The sequence below is a fragment of the Tribolium castaneum genome, chromosome 2 (genome assembly GCF_031307605.1).
Source record: "Tribolium castaneum strain GA2 chromosome 2, icTriCast1.1, whole genome shotgun sequence".
Taxonomy (NCBI): Eukaryota; Metazoa; Arthropoda; class Insecta; order Coleoptera; family Tenebrionidae; genus Tribolium; species Tribolium castaneum.
In genome coordinates, this window is record NC_087395.1 from 10,127,501 (window position 1) to 10,142,500 (window position 15,000).

Sequence of the window (15,000 nt, forward strand, 5' to 3'; positions counted from 1 at the left end):
AGGCAATCTAAGCCATTTTATAGTTTTTAATATTTAACAAAAATTTGCTTTAAAATAAAATGTTTGAAAAACTGAAATTAAACTAAATTAATTGTGTCTAACACTTTAGTAGAGGAAAAAGGAGGAGACATAAAAGTCACTAAAGTCTTAAAGTTGTCTTTAGTCGTCATATTAATAACAATAACATTTATAATAACAATACTAGTAGTACTAAATTTGCTTATATGCAAGCGCTTAATTAAAGTAACAGTTTTTTTGTTTTTTGCTTATATCTCGAAAACAGTTACTCCTATCAATTTTTACTTTTTCACCAAAATTAAAAGTGATAAAATTTCCTACAAAATAGTTATTTGCATTTTTCATGTAAAACTAACCATAAGCGAGATATAAGTTTGAAAGTAATTAATAATTAAAAAAAAGTCTTTTAACAGAAAATGTCTTGTGATTTATAATACACTTAATTTATTGGGTCCAATACTTTATTAGAAGAAAAAGGAGGTGACATAAAAGTCACTGAAGTTTTCAGAGTCGTTTTTAAATGCTGCATTTTTGTCTTCGTCTCAAACATTGAAAACTGAATTACATTTTTGTTCAGTAACAGTTACAGTTTTCTTATTGTTTTTTTGCTTATATCTCGAAAACAGTTACTCCTATCAAATTTTATCTTTCTTTCACAATTAAAGCTAATAAAATTTCCAACAAAATAGTTATTTGCACCTCCTTTTTCTTCTAATTAAGTATTGGACCCAATAAATTAAGTGTATTTTAAATCACAAGACATTTTCTGTTAAAACACATTTTTTTTTTAATTATTAATTATTTTCAAACTTATATCTCGCTTATGGTTTGTTCTACATGAAAAATGCAAATAACTATTTTGCAGGAAATTTTATCATCTTTAATTTTGGTGAAAAGTTAAAAATTGATAGGAGTAACTGTTTTCGAGATATAAGCAAGAAACCAAAAAACTATTACCTTAATGCAGCGTTTGCATATAAGCAAATTTAGTACTATTAGTTTATTAATGTTATTGTTATTAATATGACGACTAAAGACGATTCTGAAACCTTTAAAGACTTTTATGTCTTCTCCTTTTTCCTCCACTAAAGTGTTAGACACAATTAATTTAGTTTAATTTCAGTTTTTCAAACATTTTATTTTAAAGCAAATTTTTGTTAGAAATTATTTATATTCATCTCTATAACTCGCTTATGCTTGGTCCTACAAGAAAAATGCAAATAATTACTTTGTTGGAAATTTTATCAGCTTTAATTTTGAAAGAAAGATAAAATTTGATAGGTGTAACTTTTTTCGAGATATAAGCTAGAAACCAAAAAACTGTTACATTAATTAAGCGCTTGCATATAAGCAAATTTAGTACTATTAGTATTATTATTATTAATGCTATTGTTATTAATATGACGACTAAAAACGACTCTGAAGACTTTAGTGACCTTTATGTCTTCTCCTTTTTCCTCTACTAAAGTGTTAGACACAATTAATTTGGTTTAATTTTAGTTTTTCAAACATTTTATTTTAAAGAAAATTTTTGTTAAAGATTATTTATATCCAACTCTATAACTCGCTTATGGTTGGTCCTACAAAAAAATGCAAATAACTATTTTGTAGGAAATGTTATCAGCTTTAATTTTGAAAAAAAGATAAAAATTGATAGAAGTAACTGTTTTCGAGATATAAGCAAGAAACCAATAAGAAAACTGTAACTGTTACTGAACAAAAATGTAATTCAGTTTTCAATGTTTGAGACGAAGACGAAAATGCAGCATTATTATTATTATTAATGTTATTGTTATTAATATGACGACTAAAAACGACTCTGAAGTCTTTGGTGACTTTTATGTCTTCTCCTTTTTCCTATACTAAAGTGTTAGACTCAATTAATTTAGTTTAATTTCGGTTTTTCAAACATTATATTTTAAAGCAAATTTTTGTTAAAGATTATTTATATCCAACTCTATAACTCGCTTATGGTTGGTCTTACAAAAAAAATGCAAATAACTATTTTGTAGGAAATTTTATCAGCTTTAATTTTGAAAAAAAGATAAAAATTGATAGGAGTAATTGTTTTCGAGATATAAGCAAAAAACCAATAAGAAAACTGTAACTGTTACTGAACAAAAATGTAATTCAGTTTTCAATGTTTGAGACGAAGACGAAAATGCAGCATTTAAAAACGACTCTGAAGACTTCTGTGACTTTTAAGTCACCTCCTTTTTCTTCTAATAATGTATTGGACCCAATAAATTAAGTGTATTTTAAATCACATGACATTTTCTGTTAAAGCACTTTTTTTTAAATATTGATTATTTTCAAACTTATATCTCGCTTATGGTTAGTCCTACATGAAAAATGCAAATAACTATTTTGTAGGAAATTTTATCAGCTTTAATTTTAGTAAACAGATAAAAATTGATAGGAGTAACTGTTTTCGAGATATAAGCAAGAAACCAAAAAACTGTTACCTTAATAAAGCGCTTGCATATAAGCAAATTTAGTACTATTAGTATTATTATTATTAATGTTATTGTTATTAATATGACGACTAAAAACGACTCTGAAGACTTTGGTGACTTTTATGTCTTTTCCTTTTTCCTATACTAAAGTGTTAGACACAATTAATTTAGTTTAATTTCAGTATTTCAAACATTTTATTTTAAAGCAAATTTTTGTTAAATATTATTTATATCTGTCTCTATAACTCGCTTATGCTTGGTCCTACAAGAAAAATACAAATAACTATTTTGTAGGAAATTTTATCAGCTTTAATTTTAGTAAAAAGATAAAAATTGATAGGAGTAACTGTTTTCGAGATATAAGCAAGAAACCAATAAACTGTTACCTTAATAAAGCGCTTGCATATAAGCAAATTTAGTACTATTAGTATTATTATTATTAATGTTATTGTTATTGATATGACGGCTAAGAACGACTCTCAAGACTTTGGTGACTTTTATGTCACCTCCTTTTTCTTCTAATAAAGTATTGGACCCATTAAATTAAGTGTATTTTAAATCACAAGACATTTTCTGTTAAAGCACTTTTTTTTAATATTAATTATTTTCAAACTTATATCTCGCTTATGGTTAGTCCTACATGAAAAATGCAAATAACTATTTTGTAGGAAATTTTATCAGCTTTAATTTTGAAAGAAAGATAAAAATTGATAGGAATAATAGTTTTCGAGATATAAGCAAAAAACCAAAGTGAAAACTGTTACAGTTACTGAACAAAAATGTAATTCAGTTTTCAATGTTTGAGACGAAGACGAAAATGCAGCATTTAAAAACGACTCTGAAGACTTCAGTGACTTTTATGTCACCTCCTTTTTCTTCTAATAAAGTATTGGACCCATTAAATTAAGTGTATTTTAAATCACAAGACATTTTCTGTTAAAGCACTTTTTTTTTAAATATTGATTATTTTCAAACTTATATCTCGCTTAAGGTTAGTCCTACATGAAAAATGCAAATAACTATTTTGTAAGAAATTTTATCAGCTTTAATTTTAGTAAACAGATAAAAATTGATAAGAGTAACTGTTTTCGAGATATAAGCAAGAAACAAAAAACTGTTACCTTAATAAAGCGCTTGCATATAAGCAAATTTAGTACTATTAGTATTATTATTATTAATGTTATTGTTATTAATATGACGACTAAAAACGACTCTGAAGACTTTGGTGACTTTTATGTCTTCTCCTTTTTCCTATACTAAAGTGTTAGACACAATTAATTTAGTTTAATTTCAGTATTTCAAACATTTTATTTTAAAGCAAAATTTTTGTTAAAGATTATTTATATCCAACTCTATAACTCGCTTATGGTTGGTCCTACAAAAAAAATGCCAATAACTATTTTGTAGGAAATTTTATCAGCTTTGATTTTGAAAAAAAGACAAAAATTGATAGGAGTAATTGTTTTCGAGATATAAGCAAAAAACCAAAGTAAAAACTGTTACAGTTACTGAACAAAAATGTAATTCAGTTTTCAATGTTTGAGACGAAGACGAAAATGCAGCATTTAAAAACGACTCTGAAGACTTCAGTGACTTTTATGTCACCTCCTTTTTCTTCTAATAAAGTATTGGACCCATTAAATTAAGTGTATTTTAAATCACAAGACATTTTCTGTTAAAGCACTTTTTTTTTAAATATTAATAATTTTCAAACTTATATCTCGCTTATGGTTAGTCCTACATGAAAAATGCAAATAACTATTTTGTAGGAAATTTTATCAGCTTTAATTTTGAAAGAGAGATAAAAATTGATAGGAGTAATTGTTTTCGAGATATAAGCAAAAAACCAAAGTAAAAACTGTTACAGTTACTGAACAAAAATGTAATTCAGTTTTCAATGTTTGAGACGAAGACGAAAATGCAGCATTTAAAAACGACTCTGAAGACTTCAGCGACTTTTATGTCACCTCCTTTTTCTTCTAATAAAGTATTGGACCCAATAAATTAAGTGTATTTTAAATCACAAGACATTTTCTGTTAAAGCACTTTTTTTTTAAATATTAATAATTTTTAAACTTATATCTCGCTTATGGTTAGTCTTACATGAAAAATGCAAATAACTATTTTGTAGAAAATTTTATCGGCTTTAATTTTAGTAAAAAGATAAAAATTGATATAAGTAACTGTTTTCCAGATATAAGCAAGAAACCAAAAAACTGTTACCCTAATTAAGCGTTTGCATGTAAGCAAATTTAGTACTATTAGTATTATTATTAATGTTATTGTTATTAATATGACGACAAAAGACGACTCTGAAACCTTTAGTGACCTTTATGTCTTCTCCTTTTTCCTCTACTAAAGTGTTAGACACAATTAATTTAGTTTAATTTTAGTTTTTCAAACATTTTATTTTAAAGCAAGTTTTTGTTAAATATTATTTATATCCAACTCTATAACTCGCTTATGGTTGGTCCTACAAGAAAAATGCAAATAACTATTTTGTAGGAAATTTTATCAGCTTTAATTTTGAAAGAAAGATAAAAATTGATAGGAGTAACTGTTTTCGAGATATAAGCAAAAAACCAATAAGAAAACTGTAACTGTTACTGAACAAAAATGTAATTCAGTTTTCAATGTTTGAGACGAAGACGAAAATGCAGCATTATTATTATTATTAATGTTATTGTTATTAATATGACGACTAAAAACGACTTTGAAGACTTTGGTGACTTTTATGTCTTCTCCTTTTTCCTATACTAAAGTGTTAGACTCAATTTAATTCCGGTTTTTCAAACATTATATTTTAAAGCAAATTTTTGTTAAAGATTATTTATATCCAACTCTATAACTCGCTTATGGTTGGTCTTACAAAAGAAATGCAAATAACTATTTTGTAGGAAATTTTATCAGCTTTAATTTTGAAAGAAAGATAAAAATTGATAGGAGTAATTGTTTTCGAGATATAAGCAAAAAACCAAAGTAAAAACTGTTACAGTTACTGAACAAAAATGTAAGTTTTCGAGATATAAGCAAGAAACTCTTACCTTAATTAAGCGCTTGCATATAAGCAAATTTAGTACTATTAGTATTATTATTATTATTAATGTTATTGTTATTGATATGACGACTAAGAACGACTCTCAAGACTTTGGTGACTTTTATGTCACCTCCTTTTTCTTCTAATAAAGTATTGGACCCAATAAATTAAGTGTATTTTAAATCACAAGACATTTTCTGTTAAAGCACTTTTTTTTTAAATATTAATTATTTTTAAACTTATATCTCGCTTATGGTTAGTCCTACATGAAAAATGCAAATTACTATTTATTAGGAAATTTTATCAGCTTTAATTTTAGTAAAAAGGTAAAAATTGATAGGAGTAACTGTTTTCGAGATATAAGCAAGAAACCAAAAAACTGTTACCTTAATTAAGCGCTTGCATATAAGCAAATTTAGTACTAAAAACAACTCTGAAGGCTTTGGTGATTTTTATGTCTTCTCCTTTTTCCTCTACTAAAGTGTTAGACCCAATTAATTTAGTTTAATATCAGTTTTTCAAACATTTTATTTTAAAGCAAATTTTTGTTAAAGATTATTTATATCCAACTCTATAACTCGCTTATGGTTGGTCCTACAAAAAAATGAAAATAACTATTTTGTAGAAACTTTTATCAGCTTTAATTTTGAAAAAAAGGTAAAAATTGATAGGAGTAACTGTTTTCGAGATATAAGCAAGAAACCAAAAAACTGTTACCTTAATAAAGCGCTTGCATATAAGCAAATTTAGTACTATTAGTATTATTATTATTAATGTTATTGTTATTAATATGACGACTAAAGACGACTCTGAAACATTTAGTGACTTTTATGTCTTCTCCTTTTTCCTATACTAAAGTGTTAGACCCAATTAATTTAGTTTAATTTCGGTTTTTCAAACATTTTATTTTAAAGCAAATTTTTGTTAAAGATTATTTATATCCAACTCTATAACTCGCTTATGGTTGGTCTTACAAAAGAAATGCAAATAACTATTTTGTAGGAAATTTTATCAGCTTTAATTTTAGTAAAAAGATAAAAATTGATAGGAGTAACTGTTTTCGAGATATAATCAAGAAACCAAAAAACTGTTACCTTAATTAAGCGTTTGCATATAAGCAAATTTAGTATTATTAGTATTATTATTATTAATGTTATTGTTATTAATATGACGATTAAAAACGACTCTTAAATAAATGCTTCATTTTTGTCTTCGTCTCAAACATTGAAAACTGAGTTACATTTTCTGTTAAAGCACTTTTTTTTTAAATATTAATAATTTTTAAACTTATATCTCGCTTATGGTTAGTCTTACATGAAAAATGCAAATAACTATTTTGTAGAAAATTTTATCGGCTTTAATTTTAGTAAAAAGATAAAAATTGATATAAGTAACTGTTTTCCAGATATAAACCGGAATTAAATTGAGTCTAACACTTTAGTATAGGAAAAAGGAGAAGACATAAAAGTCACCAAAGTCTTCAAAGTCGTTTTTAGTCGTCATATTAATAACAATAACATTAATAATAATAATAATGCTGCATTTTCGTCTTCGTCTCAAACATTGAAAACTGAATTACATTTTTGTTCAGTAACTGTAACAGTTTTCACTTTGGTTTTTTGCTTATATCTCGAAAACAATTACTCCTATCAATTTTTATCTTTCTTTCAAAATTAAAGCTGATAAAATTTCCTACAAAATAGTTATTTGCATTTCTTTTGTAAGACCAACCATAAGCGAGTTATAGAGTTGGATATAAATAATCTTTAACAAAAATTTGCTTTAAAATAAAATGTTTGAAAAACCGAAATTAAACTAAATTAATTGGGTCTAACACTTTAGTATAGGAAAAAGGAGAAGACATAAAAGTCACTAAATGTTTCAGAGTCGTCCTTAGTCGTCATATTAATAACAATAACATTAATAATTATAATACTAATAGTACTAAATTTGCTTATATGCAAGCGCTTTATTAAGGTAACAGTTTTTTGGTTTCTTGCTTATATCTCGAAAACAGTTACTCGTATCAATTTTTATCTTTTTTTCAAAATTAAAGCTGATAAAATTTCCTACAAAATAGTTATTTCCATTTTTTGTAGGACCAACCATAAGCGAGTTATAGAGTTGGATATAAATAATCTTTAACAAAAATTTGCTTTAAAATAAAATGTTTGAAAAACCGATATTAAACTAAATTAATTGGGTCTAACACTTTAGTAGAGGAAAAAGGAAAAGACATAAAAATCACCAAAGTCTTCAGAGTTGTTTTTAGTACTAAATTTGCTTATATGCAAGCGCTTAATTAAGGTAACAGTTTTTTGGTTTGTTGCTTATATCTCGAAAACTGTTACTCCTATCAATTTTTATCTTTTTACTAAAATTAAAGCTGATAAAATTTCCTACAAAATAGTAATTTGCATTTTTCATGTAGGACTAACCATAAGCGAGATATGTTTGAAAATAATTAATATTTAAAAAAAAAGTGCTTTAACCGAAAATGTCTTGTGATTTAAAATACACTTAATTTAATGGGTCCAAAACTTTATTAGAAGAAAAAGGAGGTGACATAAAAGTCACTGAAGTCTTCAGAGTCGATTTTAAATGCTGCATTTTCGTCTTTGTCTCAAACATTGAATACTGAATTACATTTTTGTTTAGTAACAGTTACAGTTTTCTTATTGGTTTTTTGCTTATATCTCGAAAACAGTTACTCCTATCAATTTTTATCTTTCTTTCAAAATCAAAGCTACAAAATAGTTATTGGCATTTTTTTTGTAGGACCAACCATAAGCGAGTTATAGAGTTGGATATAAATAATCTTTAACAAAAATTTGCTTTAAAATAAAATGTTTGAAAAACCGAAATTAAACTAAATTAATTAAGACTAACACTTTGGTATAGGAAAAAGGAGAAGACATAAAAGTCACCAAAGTCTTCAGAGTCGTTTTTAGTCGTCATATTAATAACAATAACATTAATAATAATAATACTAATAGTACTAAATTTGCTTATATGCAAGCGCTTTATTAAGGTAACAGTTTTTTGGTTTCTTGCTTATATCTCGAAAACAGTTACTCCTATCAATTTTTATCTGTTTACTAAAATTAAAGCTGATAAAATTTCCTACAAAATAGTTATTTGCATTTTTCATGTAGGACTAACCATAAGCGAGATATAAGTTTGAAAATAATCAATATTTAAAAAAAAAGTGCTTTAACAGAAAATGTCTTGTGATTTAAAATACACTTAATTTATTGGGTCCAATACATTATTAGAAAAAAAAGGAGGTGACTTAAAAGTCACAGAAGTCTTCAGAGTCGTTTTTAAATGCTGCATTTTCGTCTTCGTCTCAAACATTGAAAACTGAATTACATTTTTGTTTAGTTACTGTAACAGTTTTCACTTTGGTTTTTTGCTTATATCTCGAAAACAATTATTCCTATCAATTTTTATCTTTCTTTCAAAATTAAAGTTGATAAAATTTCCTACAAAAAAGTTATTTGCATTTTTCTTGTAGGACCAACCATAAGCGAGTTATAGAGTTGTATATAAATAATATTTAACAAAAACTTGCTTTAAAATAAAATGTTTGAAAAACTAAAAAATAAAATTTCCTACAAAATAGTAATTTGCATTTATCATGTAGGACTAACCGTAAGCGAGATATAAGTTTAAAAATAATTAATATTTAAAAAAAAAGTGCTTTAACAGAAAATGTCTTGTGATTTAAAATACACTTAATTTATTGGGTCCAATACTTTATTAGAAGAAAAAGGAGGTGACGTAAAAGACACCAAAGTCTTGAGAGTCGTACTTAGTCGTCATATCAATAACAATAACATTAATAATAATAATACTAATAGTACTAAATTTGTTTATATGCAAGCGCTTAATTAAGGTAACAGTTTCTTGCTTATATCTCGAAAACTTACATTTTTGTTCAATAACTGTAACAGTTTTTACTTTGGTTTTTTGCTTATATCTCGAAAACAATTATTCCTATCAATTTTTATCTTTCTTTCAAAATTAAAGCTGATAAAATTTCCTACAAAATAGTTATTTGCATTTCTTTTGTAAGACCAACCATAAGCGAGTTATAGAGTTGGATATAAATAATCTTTAACAAAAATTTGCTTTAAAATATAATGTTTGAAAAACCGAAATTAAACTAAATTAATTGAGTCTAACACTTTAGTATAGGAAAAAGGAGAAGACATAAAAGTCACCAAAGTCTTCAGAGTCGTTTTTAGTTGTCATATTAATAACAATAACATTAATAATAATAATAATGCTGCATTTTCGTTTTCGTCTCAAACATTGAAAACTGAATTACATTTTTGTTCAGTAACAGTTTCAGTTTTCTTATTAGTTTTTTGCTTATATCTCGAAAACAGTTACTCCTATCAATTTTTATCTTTCTTTCAAAATTAAAGCTGATAAAATTTCCTACAAAATAGTTATTTACATTTTTCTTGTAGGACCAACCATAAGCGAGTTATAGAGTTGGGTATAAATAATATTTAACAAAAACTTGCTTTAAAATAAACTGTTTGAAAAACTAAAATTAAACTAAATTAATTGTGTCTAACACTTTAGTAGAGGAAAAAGGAGAAGACATAAAGGTCACTAAAGGTTTCAGAGTCGTCTTTAGTCGTCATATTAATAACAATAACATTAATAATAATACTAATAGTACTAAATTTGCTTACATGCAAACGCTTAATTAAGGTAACAGTTTTTTGGTTTCTTGCTTATATCTGGAAAACAGTTACTTATATCAATTTTTTTCTTTTTACTAAAATTAAAGCTGATAAAATTTTCTACAAAATAGTTATTTGCATTTTTCATGTAAGACTAAGCATAAGCGAGATATAAGTTTAAAAATTATTAATATTTAAAAAAAAAGTGCTTTAACAGAAAATGTCTTGTGATTTAAAATACACTTAATTTATTGAGTCCAATACTATATTAGAAGAAAAAGGAGGTGACATAAAAGTCGCTGAAGTCTTCAGAGTCGTTTTTAAATGCTGCATTTTCGTCTTCGTCTCAAACATTGAAAACTGAATTACATTTTTGTTCAGTAACAGTTACAGTTTTCTTATTGGTTTTTTGCTTATATCTCGAAAACAGTTACTCCTATCAATTTTTATCTTTCTTTTAAAATTAAAGCTGATAAAATTTCCTACAAAATAATTATATAAATAAAAATAAATATAATAAAAGGAGAAGACATAAATGTCACTAAAGGTTTCAGAGTCGTCTTTAGTCGTCATATTAATAACAATAACATTAATAATAATAATACTAATAGTACTAAATTTGCTTATATGCAATCGCTTAATTAAGGTAACAGTTTTTTGGTTTCTTGCTTATATCTCGAAAACAGTTACTCTTATCAATTTTTATCTTTTTACTAAAATTAAAGCTGATAAAATTTCCTACAAAATAGTTATTTGCATTTCTCATGTAGGACTAACCATAAGCGAGATATGAGTTTGAAAATAATTAATATTTAAAAAAAAAGTGCTTTAACAGAAAATGTTTTGTGATTTAAAATACACTTAATTTATTAGGTCCAATACTTTATTAGAAGAAAAAGGAGGTGACATATAAGTCACTGAAGTCTTCAGAGTCGATTTTAAATGATGCATTTTCGAATTCGTCTCAAACATTGAAAACTGAATTACATTTTTGTTCAGTAACAGTTGCAGTTTTCTTATTGGTTTTTTGCTTATATCTCGAAAACAGTTACTCCTATCAATTTTTATCTTTCTTTTAAAATTAAAGCTGATAAAATTTCTTACAAAATAATTATATAAATAAAAATAAATATAATAAAAGGAGAAGACATAAATGTCACTAAAGATTTCAGAGTCGTCTTTAGTCGTCATATTAATAACAATAACATTTCTTAAATATTATTTATATCTAACTCTATAACTCGCTTATGGTTGGTCTTACAAGAAAAATGCAAATAACTATTTTGTAGGAAATTTTATCAGCTTTAATTTTGAAAAAAAGATAAAAATTGATAGGAGTAACTGTTTTCGAGATATAAGCAAAAAACCAATAAGAAAACTGTAACTGTTACTGAACAAAAATGTAATTCAGTTTTCAATGTTTGAGACGAAGACGAAAATGCAGCGTTATTATTATTATTAATGTTATTGTTATTAATATGACGACTAAAAACGACTCTGAAGACTTTGGTGACTTTTATGTCTTCTTCTTTTTCCTATACTAAAGTGTTAGACTCAATTAATTTAGTTTAATTTCGGTTTTTCAAACATTATATTTTAAAGCAAATTTTTGTTAAAGATTATTTATATCCAACTCTATAACTCGCTTATGGTTGGTCTTACAAAAAAATGCAAATAACTGTTTTGTAAGAAATTTTATCAGCTTTAATTTTGAAAGAAAGATAAAAATTGATAGGAGTAACTGTTTTCGAGATATAAGCAAAAAACCAATAAGAATACTGTAACTGTTACTGAACAAAAATGTAATTCAGTTTTCAATGTTTGAGACGAAGACGAAAATGCAGCATTTAAAAACGACTCTGAAGACTTCAGCGACTTTTATGTCACCTCCTTTTTCTTCTAATAAAGTATTGGATCCAATAAATTAAGTGTATTTTAAATCACAAGACATTTTCTGTTAAAGCACTTTTTTTTTAAATATTAATAATTTTTAAACTTATATCTCGCTTATGGTTAGTCTTACATGAAAAATGCAAATAACTATTTTGTAGGAAATTTTATCAGCTTTAATTTTAAAAGAAAGATAAAAATTGATAGAAGTAACTGTTTTCGAGATATAAGCAAAAAACCAATAAGAAAACTGTAACTGTTACTGAACAAAAATGTAATTCAGTTTTCAATGTTTGAGACGAAGACGAAAATGCAGCATTTAAAATCGACTCTGAAGACTTCAGTGACTTATATGTCACCTCCTTTTTTTTTTAATAAAGTATTGGACCTAATAAATTAAGTGTATTTTAAATCACAAAACATTTTCTGTTAAAGCACTTTTTTTTTAAATATTAATTATTTTTAAACTTATATCTCGCTTATGGTTAGTCCTACATGAGAAATGCAATTAACTATTTTGTAGGAAATTTTATTAGCTTTAATTTTGAAAGAAAGATAAAAATTGATAGGAGTAATTGTTTTCGAGATATAAGCAAAAAACCAAAGTAAAAACTGTTACAGTTACTGAACAAAAATGTAATTCAGTTTTCAATGTTTGAGAGGAAGACGAAAATGCAGCATTTAAAAACGACTCTGAAGACTTTAGTGACTTTTATGTCTCCTCCTTTTTCCTCTACTAAAGTGTTAGACACAATTAATTTAGTTTAATTTCAGTTTTTCAAACATTTTATTTTAAAGCAAATTTTTGTTAAATATTAAAAACTATAAAATGGTTTAGATTGCATAAAAACACACATCACACATGATCTTTTGCATAGAAATGAGAAAACGCTCATGTAACACACAAAATAAGCTCCATTTTTCCTTATTAAAAGTATTATTATTATTATTATTACTTTTGTTACTATTATTATTATTATTATTATTATTATTATTGTTATTATTATTATTATTAACTTTTGTATAGTAAATGATTTTATACCAGTTTTAAAATGAGTTATTAATTTTAGACAATTTCTTGCCTAAAAACACAGATCACAGATGATTTCTTGCATAGAAATGAGAAAACACTCATATAACACACAAAATAAGCTTCATTTTTGCTTAGAAAACTAAGCTTACTTTTATTACTATTATTATTATTTTTATTATTATTATTGTTATTATTATTATTATTATTATTATTATTGTTATTATTATTATTATTATTATTATTATTATTATAATTATTATTATTATTATTATTATTATTATTATTATTATTATTATTATTATTAAAAACCGATTTTAACTTTTGTATAGTATTGTTTTTATACCAGTTTTAAAATGAGTGATTAATTTTAGCCAATTTCTTGCCTAAAAACTATAAAATGGCTAAGATTGCCTAAAAACACTGATCACACATGATCTTTTGCATAGAAATGAGAAAACGCTCATATAACACAAAATAAGCTTTATTTTTGCTTAGAAAACTAAGCTTACTTTTATTACTACTATTATTATTATTGTTATTATTATTATTATTATTATTATTATTATTATTATTATTATTATTATTATTATTAATTATTATTATTATAATTATTATTATTAATATTATTATTATTAATAACCGATGATAACTTTTGTATAGTAAATGTTTTTATAACAGTTTTAAAATGAATTATTAGTTTTAGACAATTTCTTGCCTAAAAACACAGATCACAGATGATCTCTTGCAGAGAAATGAGAAAACGCTCAGATAACACAAAATAAGCATCATTTTTGCTTATATCTCGAAAACAGTTACTCTTATCAATTTTTATCTTTTTACTAAAATTAAAGCTGATAAAATTTCCTACAAAATAGTTATTTGCATTTCTCATGTAGGACTAACCATAAGCGAGATATGAGTTTGAAAATAATTAATATTTAAAAAAAAAGTGCTTTAACAGAAAATGTTTTGTGATTTAAAATACACTTAATTTATTAGGTCCAATACTTTATTAGAAGAAAAAGGAGGTGACATATAAGTCACTGAAGTCTTCAGAGTCGATTTTAAATGATGCATTTTCGAATTCGTCTCAAACATTGAAAACTGAATTACATTTTTGTTCAGTAACAGTTGCAGTTTTCTTATTGGTTTTTTGCTTATATCTCGAAAACAGTTACTCCTATCAATTTTTATCTTTCTTTTAAAATTAAAGCTGATAAAATTTCCTACAAAATAATTATATAAATAAAAATAAATATAATAAAAGGAGAAGACATAAATGTCACTAAAGATTTCAGAGTCGTCTTTAGTCGTCATATTAATAACAATAACATTTCTTAAATATTATTTATATCTAACTCTATAACTCGCTTATGGTTGGTCTTACAAGAAAAATGCAAATAACTATTTTGTAGGAAATTTTATCAGCTTTAATTTTGAAAAAAAGATAAAAATTGATAGGAGTAACTGTTTTCGAGATATAAGCAAAAAACCAATAAGAAAACTGTAACTGTTACTGAACAAAAATGTAATTCAGTTTTCAATGTTTGAGACGAAGACGAAAATGCAGCGTTATTATTATTATTAATGTTATTGTTATTAATATGACGACTAAAAACGACTCTGAAGACTTTGGTGACTTTTATGTCTTCTTCTTTTTCCTATGCTAAAGTGTTAGACTCAATTAATTTAGTTTAATTTCGGTTTTTCAAACATTATATTTTAAAGCAAATTTTTGTTAAAGATTATTTATATCCAACTCTATAACTCGCTTATGGTTGGTCTTACAAAAAAATGCAAATAACTGTTTTGTAAGAAATTTTATCAGCTTTAATTTTGAAAGAAAGATAAAAATTGATAGGAGTA